Genomic DNA, 16,477 nt, shown 5'->3' with positions numbered 1-16,477 from the left:
AAGGGAGTATGCGTATTCACGTATGCGGATGACTTCCTTTTGGTAGTGGTGGGGAACACGCACAGAGCACCACGCATCAAGATCCAGGCAGCTACCAATGCTATCGGTAAATGGGCTGTCGAACGAGGTTTTCGACTTTCGGCGCAAAAGAGTGGTCACATGGTGGTATGCAGTCACAAACACCAAGGTTGCAATTCGGGAGTCAAAATCTACAACGACCGCATTCCCCGTCGTAGAACGTTGAGAATCCTGGAAGTGGTGGTCGATTGCAACCTGAACTTCCAGCACCATTTCGACGAGGTGAAGAAAAGCTGTGCCACCCGGTTAAACCTCTTAAAAACCATCTCCAAACCTCACCGGAGTAACAACCGAACGATCCGTTTACGGGTGGCCAAAGCCATCATCAATAGCCGCCTCACCAACGGTCTCGAAGTGACAATAGCCGCCTCACCAAAGCCATCATCAATAGCCGCCAGAGATAAACTCCTAAAAACTCTATCACCGATTTACAACAATGCACTACGGATTATCTCTGGTCTGCTACCATCAATACCAGCAGCCTCGATATGCGCCGAAATAGGAGAACCTTCGTTTGACATTTTTGTGGACGCGGCGATAGTTCCCAGAACTGCGAGCTTTCTCGCTAAAACCAGCGGAGGTAAGGAGACACACCTGACTGTTTTGACGTAGGACTACGTCTAACCGGAAGATATAGGGGGTGAAATGGAAATCTAGGCACTGAACAAGTAGGAAAAAATGCAAGATTTGGAACGCTTATAACTCGAGCATTTCTCAATAGATCGCAAAGGTTTTTGCATCAATTGGTAGGAAATATATCTACGCACCTATCATAACGAATAACATTTCATTTTTCATGAGATAAATAATTGAATAATTGTGAAATATCAAGCATTGTCAAAATGCCCTATGTGCCCATTTTTGATTGGTCCATTTTGTGCTCCTCAAATCGTACCGACCAAAACGGGCAACCAGAGCAGCAGCGAAATAGAATGAAGCACGATTGAAAAGGAAAAAGAAAAAAATGAACGAAACATTGGTCGCAGTCTCACACATGCGTAATTCTCGAGCCAGCCAGTCAGCTTAAAAATCCCCGCTCCGCTGCCGTAACGATCATTCTTTGTGTGGACACCGACTGGACAACATCGTTGCTGGACGGGCTGGACGGCGAGGGATCGAGTGCCTTTCTCAAGGCAAGAGGGCGGAGGTGGTAGCGCTGGAGTAGAATAGAGTAGAGTTTTCAAAGGGCCTTTCACAAGGCTAGAGACGAATGAACTGCAAAAGTTTAAAGTCTCTATAATTCAAGACCTTCCTTCCGTAACGATCATTCTCATTCAAACCGTACACCACATCGGTTCGCATCACAACACATCAACAAACCAACCCAAGCAGCCATGTCTGGACATGGTAAAGGAGGAAAAGTGAAGGGAAAGGCAAAATCCCGCTCGAACCGTGTTGATTTGAAGTTCCCCGCAAGGGTAGCTAGGCTGAGCGCGTTAGTACAACTGCACCAGTCCACCTAGCCGGCGTTATATAGTTTCGGCCACCGAAGTGATCGAGTTAGCTGGCAAAGCTGCTCGCGACGATAAGAAAACCCGCATTCGGAACAGAACACATTCGGTTCGATGGACATCAAGAAAACAGGCAGTTGCAGCGAGTGGCGAGTGGCAAACGCAATCGCAAAACGGCATCAGGTAGCAGAAGAAAAAAGTGTTCTTTATACAAACTGCTTTGGTGGCAAATCCAGAACAAGGCGGCATCGAGGGCGTTCGAAATGGTTTTTTTCCAAAACCACGAGTACTAAGTTTTCTAAATAGGAACCATTCCATAAAACAAGGCGCTTTTCAGGGCCATTAAACCTTCCAAAAAGAGTTTAGGAAATACAGTTCAATGCTTTCTAAAACATTATCCAAAATAATAATAAAACACAAATTGATTTTTTCATAATTTGTTTGCCAGAGCTTATTCTTATCTGAGCTTATTGATAGTTGGGGACTTTCCTGATTATTAAATTTTCACCAATTCTTAAATTGTTTCCAGATTGAAAATACAGTAATTTACAATTAGTTCGACATTAAGCTAATTGGACGGACATGTAATGCGACTTATTTAGTTGGACATTTTTGTAAACATAGAGTTCGGGGTCCAAATTATGACCCCACATTGAAAGTCGACACTGTACCACTGTCATCGCAAATGTCCGATTACAGGTTAAAATCGCCTCCAATGCGACACTGAGTGGTGCTTCGGCACGTCGCATTAAATATAATTTACTGTACAACATGTCACAAAGCTGGATGGGAAGAAATTTTCCAACTGTGAAAGCTGTGGCGAGTGGCAACAAATCGCTAAACAGGAAGGTTTAGCCGAACAAGATGGGGATATCGAGTGATAACAAAACAATAAACTCTTTAGATTGAAGATAATTTTGTGATCCTGAAAAGGACCCTTTTTAGCCTGCATGTGAATCCAACGAGCGAACAAATCGTAATGAATGTATTTTTTTGCCATCGCTCCCTTTTAACGCTCATTCGTTCGTCTCGTTGGACTCGCCCCTCTGGCTGAGTCTGCCGATTTGTCTCTATCCTGTGAGTGTGTACCGCTAGAGTATAAAACACGCGGACCCCAAGATATTTTATCTTATTTTCTTTCAAACCGTAAACCCGTGTGGTTGTACGGCATCGGCATCGTGGACGTAACAAAGGAGGACAAGTTAAGGGAAAGGCAAAGTCCCACTCGAACCGTGCAGGTGTGCAGTTCCCCGTACGTGTATCCGCCAATTGCTCAGCAAGGGTAGCTAGGCCAAGCGCGTTAGTACCAGTGCACCAGTCCACCTAGCCGGCATTATATAGTTTCGGCCGCCGAAGTGATCGAGTTGGCTGGTAAAGCTGCTCGCGACGATAAGAAAACCCGCATTCAGAACAGAACACATCAAGACAACAACAGGCAGTTGCAGCGAGTGGCGAGTGGCAAACGCAATCGCAAAACGGCATCAGGTAGCAGAAGAAAAAAGTTTGTTCTTTTTACAATCTGCTTTGGTGGCAAATCCAGAACAAGGCGGCATCGAGGGCGTTCGAAATGTTTTTTTCAAAACCACGAGTACAAAGTTTTCTAAATTGGAACCATTCCATAAAACACGGCGCTTTTCAGGGCCATTAAACACCTTCGAAAAAAGAGTTTAGGAAATACAGTTCAATGCTTTCTAAAACAATATCCAAAATAATAATAAAACACAAATTGATTTTTTCATAATTTGTTTGCCAATTAAATTCATTTGAGTATGTGAATTTGGCAGTTGTTCTGAGCTTATTGATTTTCACCAATTCTTAAATTGCTTCTAGATTGAAAGTACAGTAATTTACACTTATCTCGATATTTAGCTAATTGGACGGACCTTTTTTTTATCCCATTCATTTATTTAAGGCTCATTAGCATTTTAGATGTAACAGAGCCAAATTTCAATCGTGTACATGTCACATGGTTATCATATCTATAATTAGCACATTACACAGTTGTCATTCGTCAGTATTCCTTCTATACCATTACATATGGTACATTCACACAGTAGCCATTTAGGCGTAAGAGTATTCTTTCTGTTCTTCCATTATCCAGTTGGACCACCGGATAGCGAAGACAGTTGATTGATCATTGTTGAGTTATTTATAGAACAACAGCCCGATGTGTCTTGCAGAGCAGAGCAGTTGTATGGATGAATCGATCTTATTTCGACCGTGGATCGATCTCCATCGCTGATGATTGTTGCGTGGACGTAGCTATTCTGTAACAACACAAAGATGGTCAATGAGGGCCCTGAGTTTTGAACTCACGATCGATCGCTTACTAAGCGAACGCGCAACCAATGTGGCTACGGAGACCCCCAATTGGACGGACCTGTAATGCGACATATTTAGTTGGACATTTTTGTAAACATAGAGTTCGGGGTCCAAATTATGACCCCACATTGAAAGTTGACAATGTACCACTGTCATCGCAAATGTTCAATTACAGGTTAAAATCGCCTCCAATGCGACACTGAGTGGTGCTTCGGCACGTCGCGTTAAATATAATTTACTGTACAACATGTCACAAGCAGGATGGGAAGAAATTTTCCAACTGTGAAAGCTGTGGCGAGTGGCAAATGCAATCGCTAAACAGAAAAGTTTAGCCGAATTAGATGGGGATATCGAGTGATAACAAAACAATAAACTCTTTAGATTGAAGATAATTTTGTGATCCTGAAAAGGACCCTTTTTAGCCTGCATGTGAATCCAACGAGCGAACAAATCGTAATGAATGTATTTTTTTGCCATCGCTCCCTTTTAACGCTCATTCGTTCGTCTCGTTGGACTCGCTCTGGCTGAGTATGCCGATTTGTCTCTATCCTGTGAGTGTGTGCCGCTAGAGTATAAAACACGCGGACCCCAAGATATTTTATCTTATTTTCTTTCAAACCGTAAACCCGTGTGGTTGTACGGCATCGGCATCGTGGACGTAACAAAGGAGGACAAGTTAAGGGAAAGGCAAAGTCTCACTCCAACCGTGCAGGTCTCCAGTTCCCTGTTGGTCGCATTCACTGATTGCTCCGCAAGGGTAACTAGGCCGAACGGATTTGTGCCGGAGCACCAGTATACCTAACAGCGATTATAGAGTTTCGGCCGTCGGAGTGCTCGAGTTGGCTTGCAAAGCTGCTCACGACAATCAGAAAACCCGCATCAAGAACAGAGCAGCTTCGGTTCGGCGCTCATCAAGGCAACAATTAGTTTCAGTGAGTGGCAAAGTGTTTCCACGGCACGTCGTATTAAATGTAATTTACTGAACAACATGTCACAAGCTGGATGGGAAGAAATTTTCCAACTGTGAAAGCTGTGGCGAGAGGCAAACGCAATAGCTAAACAGGAAGGTTTAACCGAACAAGATGGGAATATCAATTGATAACAAAAACACAACACCAAAGGTTCTTTTCAGAACCATCAACATATTCATAAAGAGTAAACAGTAAACTAATCCATTTTTCAGGTAGATAGGTAGGTATTCACGTAGGAGAAGAAAATAAAACAATATATTTAAAATATATATTTAACAAAAGCTGTCCCCTTTGTATAGTCCTACGTCACTCCGGTTATGTCCCCGACATTACCCACCCGTCTTTTAACGAACGAAATCTTTTAGCAGGTGACACACTCAAACCTTCCATCGATAGCCAAACAGCTTTGGTTTGGGACTAACGACTGGAGGTTGCCGGTGGTCCAAGTGGATGATACAATCAGGAACAACTTTCGAGCTGGGGCGAGCTCTGTGGGTCCTTTGTCGAACTTGAAAACATTTTATAAACTGGCTACACTGTAATCACTTCTGTTCATTCCACAATATATATCATTCAGTAAAGACGCGTTGTTGTTTTGCTCTCCGAAAGTATCCGTGGTTGTTCAGTTTGCTCTGTGGTGTTTCCCTTTTGTTCGTTTCCCGGTGTTCCGTGTACGTTGGTACCTCCATAGGTCAACAAAAGTACCGCTAGACGACATCAGACTATGGTTCGCCAACACGTTCAAAACTTTTTGGGCGGAAAAATGGCCCGTTGAAGCGACGCTGTTCCTCCGTAGAATCAAAGGATCCATCACCAGATTCGAAGACGTCAAAACGATGAGAAAGCAACGAATCTTATCCGGCCCCTGCAACATGTCACACAACTTCAACAGAGGACCCTTTCATCCCCTTTGTGACTTGTGTGAGGTTCGCAATTCAGTCGAACACATCCTCTGTATTTGCCTAAAGTATGAGAACCTCCGGAACTTACACGGGATCAGCGGGAGCATTCGAGATGTGCTTGGCGACGACCCTTCACAAACTACTGCACTGCTCTGTTTTTTGAAAGATGCCGATCTGTACTTTAAAATTTGAACAAAAAAATTGTGATTAAATCGAAGATCCTTGTTCCTTCCCCTTCGCGATATGGGGAACAAGAACAGTCGGCATCTTCGAGTGGCGCGGATTCCCCATCTGTGGCCTGGGGCCATGGCAAGCGGACATCCTCGTCAAACCAGGGGAAAAAAGCTCAAATGCGTAGAAATTCTCGTGACGAAATCTGTTTTTGTTTTATTGTTTTATTGTTAATTGCTTGTCCGTATGTGCATGTAAAATGAATAGTAAGCGCACATCCCGGCATGGTTTCGGCCGTTTTTACTGAGACGAACCAGCCCAGGAGGCCGAAAGTCTCCAAAATAAAGAATAAAAAAAGGGCCCGACATTTTAGCAGAAACTGAATGTTACGAAACCACAGGGCAGTTTCGTGCAGTAGTTGGGTGAGCTCAGCTCGTCCGGAACTGCCAACATGACAACAAATAATACATTTTGGAAGAAAGACAGGTAGCAAAGCAATGTGTGAAATTTCATAATAGCTGATTTACACATTGACCAGTAATTGGCGCCAGTTACTTGAACGTCAACGGCACGCCATATTTAGATCACCAGTTGACTGGTGCTGTGCGTTTATACACATTTTCAGCAACTGGACAGCTTGGCTGTCACTTTATCCTCGATGACGAATGACAGTGGCGACATCTGGTGGCGATAACCATTTTGGGAGGCAAATTAATCTCTATCGGTTTTGTAGGCCCGGAAGCAGTTTTAAATTGTCAAAATTTGTATGAAAAATTCTACTTCTTGTTAATTTACTTATTAAAACACGTCGTACTGAACCTTCATCAGCTGTTTTTATATAAATTTCCTGATATTTCCATGATTTCATTGTCTATTATCATTTTCGCTTCACAAATCGAACACATGAAGCACAATGCCGTCAACGCGAATGGAGATTCTTCCATGTATACGTTGAGGGAATTCAATTTGATGTTCCTTGTACCGTCGAACCATCCAGTGTTGGCAAATATACAGATTTATCCGGAAAGGTATATTTTTTCAGTTTTTTTTATTTTGTTCTGTACAGTAAGATCACAGATTTTTCTCATAAAGCACCGATAGGAACTGTTTTTAAAACGTTTTATTTAGCTTGCCCTGTAATTTGTATGTTTGTATGTTTGTACGTTTATATGTTTGTAACATGTTTGTCTGTAGCGCATTACCACATCGATAGAAATTTGACCGATTGATCTGAAATTTGGAACACACCTTTATCTCTGCAGTCATTATAAAACTGAGAATTTCATGATTTTAAAACTCCAAGATGGCTGCCGCTACAAAATGGCGGATTACATATTCTCCCAAACTCCTTCAATATGGATATCAAATGAAAGGGCTTGGCTAGTAGAACACAATTATTCATGAGGAATGCAAATCCAAAATGACGGATTACATATTTTCTCAAAACCCCATCAATATGGGTATGAAATGAAAGGGCTTGACTAGTAGAACACAGGTATTCATGAGAAATGCAAATCCAAAATGGCCGCCACCACAAAATGGCGAATTACATATTTTCTTTAAACCCGATCAATGTGGGTATCAAATGAAAGGGATTGACAGTTATTTATGAAAAATGCGAATCAAAAATGGCCGCCACCACAAAATGGCGGATTACATATTTTCTTTAAACCCGATCAATATGGATATCAAATGAAAGGGATTGACAGTAGAACACAGTTATTTATGAAAAATGCGACTCAAAACTGGCCGCCACCACAAAATAACTGATTACACGTTTTCTCAAAACCCCATCAATATGGGTATCAGATATAATAACTTAACTAGTAGAACACAGTTATACATGAGAAATGCAAATCCAAGATGGCGACCACTACAAAATGGCGGATTACACATTTTATCAGAACCCCATCAATATGTATATCAAATGAAAGGAATTGGCTAGTAGAAGACAGTAATTTTTGATAAATGCAAATCCAAAATGACCGCAGTCCCCAAACAACTAATTACTTTTTAATGGTTTCATTCAGCTTGACCTGTTTGTATGTATGTTTGAATGTTTGTAGGGTTGTCCCATATTAATAGAAAATTTCCCCGTTCCTATTGACTGATTAATCTGAAGTATGGAACATACTTTTAATTCTACTGCAATTATCAAACTACGTATTCTATGACCTTGAAAAATTTATTTTGGCCTTCGCTAAAAATGGCTGAATGACTTGGCATGAAGAACACGAAACATAATAAACAACATAAATTCAAAAAGGTCGCCGCCACTAAATGGTCGACTATGTATTTTTCGCAATTCCCTCAATATCGGTATCAAATAAAATGATTTGACTAATAGAATACAATACATCATGAGAATATTCCGATAAAAATTAGGTAAGAAATAAACGTTGGAATTCCATTATCCACAGTTAGTTGTTTCATCATATACCCCACGATGTTATTTTAGTCTCATCATTGCCCTAGATCAATGAAAGAATGGATGTGATAATTACTAACAGCTACTTGTCAAATTATTTTCTTAGTACATTAAACCGTTTAACTTAAAAATGTTTTTTTACTTATTTCATTTCCTAGTTTCTCTACATAAAAACCATTCAAAAAATTTGTGTTTTTTTCAATTTTTGTTTCTTACCTAACTTTCTTCAGAATATTTCGATGGTGTACTGTATTCTATTAGTGAAATCATTTCATTTGAGACTAATATTGAGAGGATTGCAAAAAATACATAGGGGACCATTTTATGGCGATGAGCTTTTCGAAATTATGTTGTTCATAGTGTAGTGTATTCTCCAAGTCAAGCCATTCAGCCATTTTTTAGCGGCGGCCAAATCAAATTTTCCATGAACATGGAATACGCAGTTTTATAATGACAGTTGAAGTAAAAGTATGTTTCGATGTTTGTTGGGATTTTTCATGATCTACTGTGTTCTACCAGTCGAGCATCTTCATTTGATACCCATATTGATGGGCTTTGAGAAAAACATGGCGCCATTTTATGATGGCGGTCATTTTGGATTTGTATTTTTCATAATTTTCCATAAATTTCTGAAAATATGTGATCCACCATTTTGTAGTGGCCGCCATTTTAGATTTGCATTTCTCATAAATAACTGTATTCTACTAGTCAAGCCCTTTCATTTGATACCCATATTAAAAGGGTTTTGAAAAAATATGTGAACCACCATTTTGTGGTGGCGCCCATTCTGGATTTGCATTTCTCATGCATAACTGTGTTCTACTAGTCACGCCCTTTCATTTGGTACCCATATTGATGAGGTTTTGAGAAAATATGTAATCCGTCATTTTGTAGTGGCCGCCATCTTGGATTTGCATTTTTCATGAATAACTGTGTTCTACTAGTCAAGCCCTTTCATTTGATACCCATATTAAAAGGGTTTTGAGACAATATGTGATCCGTCAATTTGTGGTGGCGGCCATTTTGGATTTGCATTTCTCATGAAAAACTGTGTTCTACTAGTCAAGCCTTTTCCTTTGATACTTATGTTGATGGGATTTTGAGAAAATATGTGAACCGCCATTTTATGGTGGCGGCCATTTTGGATTTGCATTTCTCATGAATAACTGTGTTCTACTAGTCAAGCCCTTTCATTTGATACCCATATTAAAATGGTTTTGAGAAAATATGTGATCCGTCATTTTGTGGTGGCGGCCATTTCGGATTTGCATTTCTCATGAATAACTGTGTTCTACTAGTCAAGTCCTTTCATTTGATACCCATATTGATAGGGTTTTAAGAAAATATGTGATCCGTCATTTTGTGGTGGCGGCCATTTTGGATTTGTATTTCTCATGAATAACTGTGTTCTACTAGTTAAGCTCTTTCATTTAATACTCTTGTTGGTGGGTTTTTGAGAAAATATGTAATCCGCCATTCTGTGGTGGCGGCCATTTTGAATTTGCATTTCTCATGGATAACTGTGTTCTACTAGTCAAGTCCTTTCATTTGATACCCATATTGATAGGGTTTTGAGAAAATATGTGATCCGCCATTTTGTGGTGGCGGCCATCGTGGATTTGCATTTCTCATGAATAACTGTGTTCTACTAGTCAAGCCATTTCATTTGATACCAATATTGACCGGGTTTTGAGAAAATATGTAAACCACCGTTTTGTGGAGGCGGCCATTTTGGATTTGCATCCCTCATGCATAACTGTGTTTTACTAGTCAAGCCCTTTGATTTGATACCCATGTTGATGGGGTTTTGAGAAAATATGTAATCCGCCATTTTGTAGCAGCCGCCATCTTGGATTTTTAAAATAATGAAATACCCAGTTTTATTATGACTGCAGAGATAAAGGTGTGTTCCAAATTTCAGACCAATCGGTCAACAGGAAGGGGGTTAAATTTCTTTCAATGTGGTAAAGCGCTACAAACATGTTACAAACATACAAACATACAAATTACAGAGCAAGCCAAATAACACCGTTTAATAATTGTCTTCACCATAGCCGAAAATCATTCTTCGCCGATTGCCCGAAGTTACCAGACGAAGGAAAGTCGCGTCCAAGTTCCGTTATCGGTTACCGCGTGATTGTTGTTTTTTTGCCGCTGAAGAGTTCATTTCGCTATCTGGATAGTGAGTGAAGTGCCCTGCCTGCAAGTGGATAAAGGCTTTCATCCTCGGAAAGCCAAGCATTGGTTTTTGTTTTGTCGCTGCTTCGCCGACATTGGAGATTTCGCCGAGTCATCGTGCCAACAGTGACAGTGCGGGTAAGCTTTCACCGACGACTGTGTGTAGTGGTGTCGTAGGCACATTCCCACCACCAACGAGCTTTCAGCACGCTCCCGTTCATCTGCACTGGAGTGCGTTCATAGGTGAATAACATTAAATATACTGAGAGAAAATATTTAATAATTATAAGTTTTTTTTTTTTTGTGAATTATTTTATTGTGAAATATTGTTTAAAAAAATACTTAGAATATAAGTGAAAATTTAAAATGGCAGAGAGTGGGGGACCTTCGGATATGGAGGTCTCTGACTCTAGTTCCCTCCTAACGGATAAAAAAAAGTCACTCAAACGTGTTCCAAATACGGAAGATACTTCTTCTGGGGACGAGTCAGCTAACCCTACCAAGCCTCCCTCCAAAAAACTAGCAAATCTCCCATCTGCCCTTAACGATCCCACTCTACCTTCAACCTCGTCTTCTCCCTCTGTTCTTCCCGCTCCTTCTCAACCTTCGTCTTCCCACTCTCAATCCCCGTCCTCGCCTTCCCCCCCTGTTATTCCCACTCCCCGTGTAAAGGTCTATCCAGAAGATGCGCCCGGAACTGGTCCCTGGGTTGTTTTCTTCAGGCCTAAGCCAAATGGAAAGGCGTTGAGAGTCATGCAGATCGCGAAAGATCTGGCAAGGTATACCTCCGTTTCGGAAATTTCGAAGGTTAGACCAAACAAATTGCGAGTTGTCGTGAATGATCGAAAAGACGCAAACAAGATTGTTGTCGATCAGCATTTTACAATTATGTATCGGGTCTACATACCCTCTCACATAGTCGAAATTGAGGGTGTGATAACCGAAACGGGCTTGACGTGCGAATACATTACGAGTGAAGGTACCGGCCGTTTTAAAAAACTACCCTCGACGACTGTTGCTGGTTGCCGCCAGCTCGGAACAGTCTCCCATGAAGGAGAAGAAAAGAAATTTACGCCGTCCAACTCGTTTCGAGTCACCTTCGCTGGTTCAGCTCTCCCTGACTACGTGATGGTAGATAAATTGAGGTTGGCCGTGCGACTTTTTATTCCAATGACAATGACAATGACAAAGTCTAAAGTGCAAGTCAGTTGGTCACACGGCTGCTTATTGTGCCAATAAAGAACGATGTGCCACTTGCGGAGAACAACATGAGGGGAAATCCTGCAGTGCGACTGAGCATAAGTGTCCATATTGCGGGGGATCCCCACACGTGCTCTCAGCTTGTGAAACATACAAGGCTCGCTGGGAGAAACAGAAGCGCTCTTTGAGGGAACGCTCTAAACGCACTTTCGCAGAAATTTTGAAGGGCGCTTCTCCACTGGCTCAAGAACAACAACCAATCAATACACACAATGTCTTCGCTACGTTGCCAGTTGACGAAATGGACGCGGATACAGCTAACGGGGGCACGCCGTTTATTTCTCAAGGGATTCCCCGGCGCAAAAATGTGACCACTCCCAAAGTTCAAGGACAAGTCCCCCCGGTGATACCCCCTGATAGCTTGCCCAAAAAATCGAGTGCAGCGGATAAGCAAAATCAGGTCCCTCCTGGCCTCCGTGGTAATAGTTCACCTTCGAACGACCCAGCACTCGAGGGGACATCAAAAACCCCAACTGTCCCTGTTTTTCCGTCAAGTTCAACTTCCCAATCGGGATTTATAAAGTTGTCTGACCTTGTGGATCAAATCTTCACGTGTTTTAATGTTTCCGACTCCATCAGAACCATTGTCACCGCAATGCTTCCAGTACTAAAGACAATTTTGCAGCAATTGATGCAAACATGGCCCCTCCTTGCAATGATTATCTCTCTTGATGTCTAATTTAAATAGAGAGGTCGGAGATATCACTGTTTTACAGTGGAATTGTCGTAGTCTTATGCCTAAATTGGATACATTCAAATTTCTAATTCATAAACTCAATTGTGATGTTTTTGCTCTATCCGAAACCTGGCTCTCTTCTCAAAATGATCTCTCTTTCCACGATTTTAATATAATACGCTTGGACCGCGATGACAGATACGGAGGGGTACTATTGGGGATCAATAAGTATCACTCATTTTTTAGAATTGACCTTCCACCTATTGGAGGGATCGAAGCTGTTGCTTGTCATGCAAACATCAGAGGCAAAGACCTCTGTATAGTCAGCTTGTATTGGCCTCCGAGAGCTGCGGTTAGCCGCAAGCAACTTGTTGACATGTGCTCACTCCTTCCTGAGCCACGATTAATCTTGGGAGACTTCAACTCTCACGGAACTGCCTGGGGGGAACAGTACGACGACAATCGTTCATCGTTGATATATGACCTTTGTAACAGCTTCAATATGACCGTTTTGAACACTGGGGAAACAACACGTGTACCTAAACCTCCTGCTAACCCAAGTGCTCTTGACCTCTCGCTTTGCTCGAATTCACTATCGTTAGATTGCAAGTGGAATGTAATCCAGGATCCCAACGGTAGTGACCACTTGCCAATCAAAATTTCTATCACCAATGGGTTGAATTCTTCTGAATCAATAAACATGGCATACGACCTCACAAGACACATTGACTGGAAAAAATATGCGGACGCGATTGCTCTAGCCATCAATCTAGAGATGGTTTGCCTCCATTGGAGGAGTATAACTTCATTTCTCGTTTGATATATGACAGCGCGGTTCGCGCTCAAACGAAACCCATCCCAGGTTCCACTATTCGTCGAAGGCCTCCCAATCCATGGTGGGATGGCCAGTGTTCCAAGCTTTATGGAGATAAATCGAATGCATTTAAAGCTTTTCGGAAACGTGGAACCCCTGAAAATTTTCAGACGTATTTGGACCTTGAAAATCAATTTAAAAACTTGATCAAAGGGAAAAAACGTGCTTATTGGCGAAATTTCGTGGGAGGTTTATCACGAGAAACGTCAATGAAAAAATTATGGAAAGTGGCTCGAAACATGAGAAATCGCTCTTCATCCAATGAAAGCGAAGAATATTCACATCGATGGATTTTTAATTTTGCACGAAAGGTTTGTCCCGATTCCGCTCCAGTGCAAAGAATTATTCGAGATATACCATAAGATAGGTGCGATCTTGATTCCGAGTTTTCGATGGTAGAATTCTCTCTTGCTCTCCTTTCATGTAACAATTCTGCTCCGGGATTGGATAGAATTAAGTTCAACTTGCTGAAAAATCTCCCTGATGTGGCGAAACATCGCTTGTTGAACTTATTCAATCGGTTTCTGGAGCATAATATTGTTCCAGATGATTGGAGACAAGTACGAGTTATTGCTATTCAAAAACCCGGAAAACCCGCGTCCGACTTCAATTCGTACCGCCCAATAGCAATGCTGTCTTGTATACGGAGATTGTTGGAGAAAATTATCTTGTTTCGCCTTGATCGATGGGTTGAAACGAATGGCCTACTCTCAGATACACAATATGGGTTCCGCAGGGGCAAGGGGACGAATGATTGTCTTGCGTTGCTTTCTTCAGAAATTCAAATGGCTTACGCCGAAAAAAAAACAAATGGCTTCAGTATTCTTGGACATAAAGGGGGCCTTTGATTCTGTTTCAATAAAGGTTTTGTCGGACAAATTACAATCTCGGGGTCTGCCGCCTCTATTGAATAATATGTTATATAACTTGCTTTGTGAGAAACATTTGAACTTTTCTCACGGAGATTCGGCAGTAAGTCGGGTCTCTTACATGGGACTCCCCCAGGGCTCATGTTTAAGCCCCCTTTTGTACAACTTCTACGTAAGCGACATTGACAATTGCCTTACACAAAATTGCAGCCTAAGACAACTTGCAGATGATGGAGTGGTGTCTGTCGTAGGATCAAACGAATCCGACCTGCAAGAATCCTTACAAGATACTTTGAACAATTTTTCAACCTGGGCCATTGGGCTAGGGATCGAATTCTCCACGGAGAAAACAGAGATGGTGGTTTTTTCTAGGAAGCATAAACCAGCAAAACCAAAGCTTCAACTTTTGGGTAAACCGATCACTCATGCTATGTCATTCAAGTATCTTGGGGTCTGGTTCGACTCTAAATGTACTTGGGGGGCCCATATTAGGTATCTGAGTAAAAAATGTCAACAAAGAATAAACTTTCTCCGTACAATTACCGGCACCTGGTGGGGAGCCCATCCCGAAGATCTTATAATGTTGTATCGAACAACTATTCTCTCAGTGATGGAGTATGGCAGTTTCTGTTTTCAAACAGCTGCCAAAACACACCTCATTAAACTCGAGCGAATTCAGTATCTTTGTCTCCGTATCGCCTTGGGATGTATGCCCTCAACGCATACCATGAGTCTCGAGGTTTTGGCAGGCCTACTCCCACTAAAAGATCGCTTCAATCTATTATCTCTTCGGTTCCTCATCCGGTGTAAGGTTATGAATCCATTGGTGATCGGAAATTTTGAGCAGCTGATCGAGCTAAACTTTCATTCTGGATTCATGAGCTCATATCATGAATTCGTCTCCATGCAGGTTGATCCTTCTTCGTATATTCCCAACCGTGTTTGTTTTCCTGACTACATCAATTCCTCTGTGCATTTTGATCTGTCCATGAAGCAGGATATCCATGGAACATCAGATTATCTTCGATCGAGGATCGTTCCAACGATCTTCGATGTAAATGTAATATGTACTTTACAGATGGGTCCTCTATGAATGAGTCCACAGGATTTGGAGTGTTCAACGAATTTTTTAGCACCTCACACAGTCTTCAGAATCCTTGCTCAGTGTATATTGCTGAATTGGCAGCGATACACTGGGCGCTGGACAGCGTCGCCTCACAACCTGTTGAACACTATTACATTGTAACGGATAGTCTTAGCTCTGTCGAAGCTATCCGTTCAGTGAGGCCGGAAAAGCACTCGCCGTACTTCCTTGAGAGAATACGAGAAATTTTGAGTGCTTTATCCAGACGCTGTTATGTCATTACCTTTGTCTGGGTCCCTTCACATTGCTCAATTCTGGGTAATGAGAGGGCTGACTCATTAGCAAAGGTAGGTGCAATTGAAGGCGATATTTATCAGCGTCAAATCGCCTTCAATGAATTTTATTCTTTAGTCCGCAAAAATACCATAGTTAACTGGCAACGCAAATGGAACGAAGATGAATTGGGCCGGTGGCTCCACTCGATTATCCCTAAGGTTAGCCTCAAACCATGGTTCAAAAGTCTGGACTTGAGTCGGGACTTTATTCGCACCTTCTCCCGACTCATGTCCAATCACTGTTCGTTAGATGCGCTACTCTTTCGTATTAATCTTGCCGACAACAATCTTTATGTTCGTAGCCAAGGTTACCACGACATCGAGCACGTTGTTTGGTCGTGCGAGCTGTATCTTGTCGCCAGATCGAATTTAGTAGTCACCCTTCGGGCCCGAGGAAGGCAGCCCAATGTGCCGGTGAGAGACGTGTTGGCTCGGTTAGACCTTGATTACATGTCCCAAATATATGTATTCCTTAAAGCTATCGATCTTCGTGTGTGATTGTCCTTATACCCTTAGTTTTTCCTTTTCCTTTTCCTTTGTGAGAGATCGGATCCCTTCTTAAGAATAAGATGAAATGTAAATACATATTAGATATAAGATAGGTTTAAGAATTGAGTGTGATGAGTGTGATTGAGAGTGTGAGTGTGATCATTCTCAACATATCCTCATATCCCCTCCTTTTCCTGAAGAAAATATGTCACCCTTCTAAACTCGAGTTGACCGCGAGTAATCGGTTTCCTATATTATTAACATTAGAATTAAGGAAAAATGTATATATACTAGTAACAATACAGTAAGGAGTTCGGCCCCTTAAACCTATGTAACTGAGCCTGTAAAAATAAACGATTTAAATAAAAAAAAAATAATAAAATAGCCGA

This window comes from Toxorhynchites rutilus, chromosome 1, assembly GCF_029784135.1.
Source record: "Toxorhynchites rutilus septentrionalis strain SRP chromosome 1, ASM2978413v1, whole genome shotgun sequence".
Classification (NCBI taxonomy): Eukaryota; Metazoa; Arthropoda; class Insecta; order Diptera; family Culicidae; genus Toxorhynchites; species Toxorhynchites rutilus.
The sequence above is the reverse complement of the archived record's forward strand: the minus strand, read 5'-3'. Positions refer to the sequence as shown.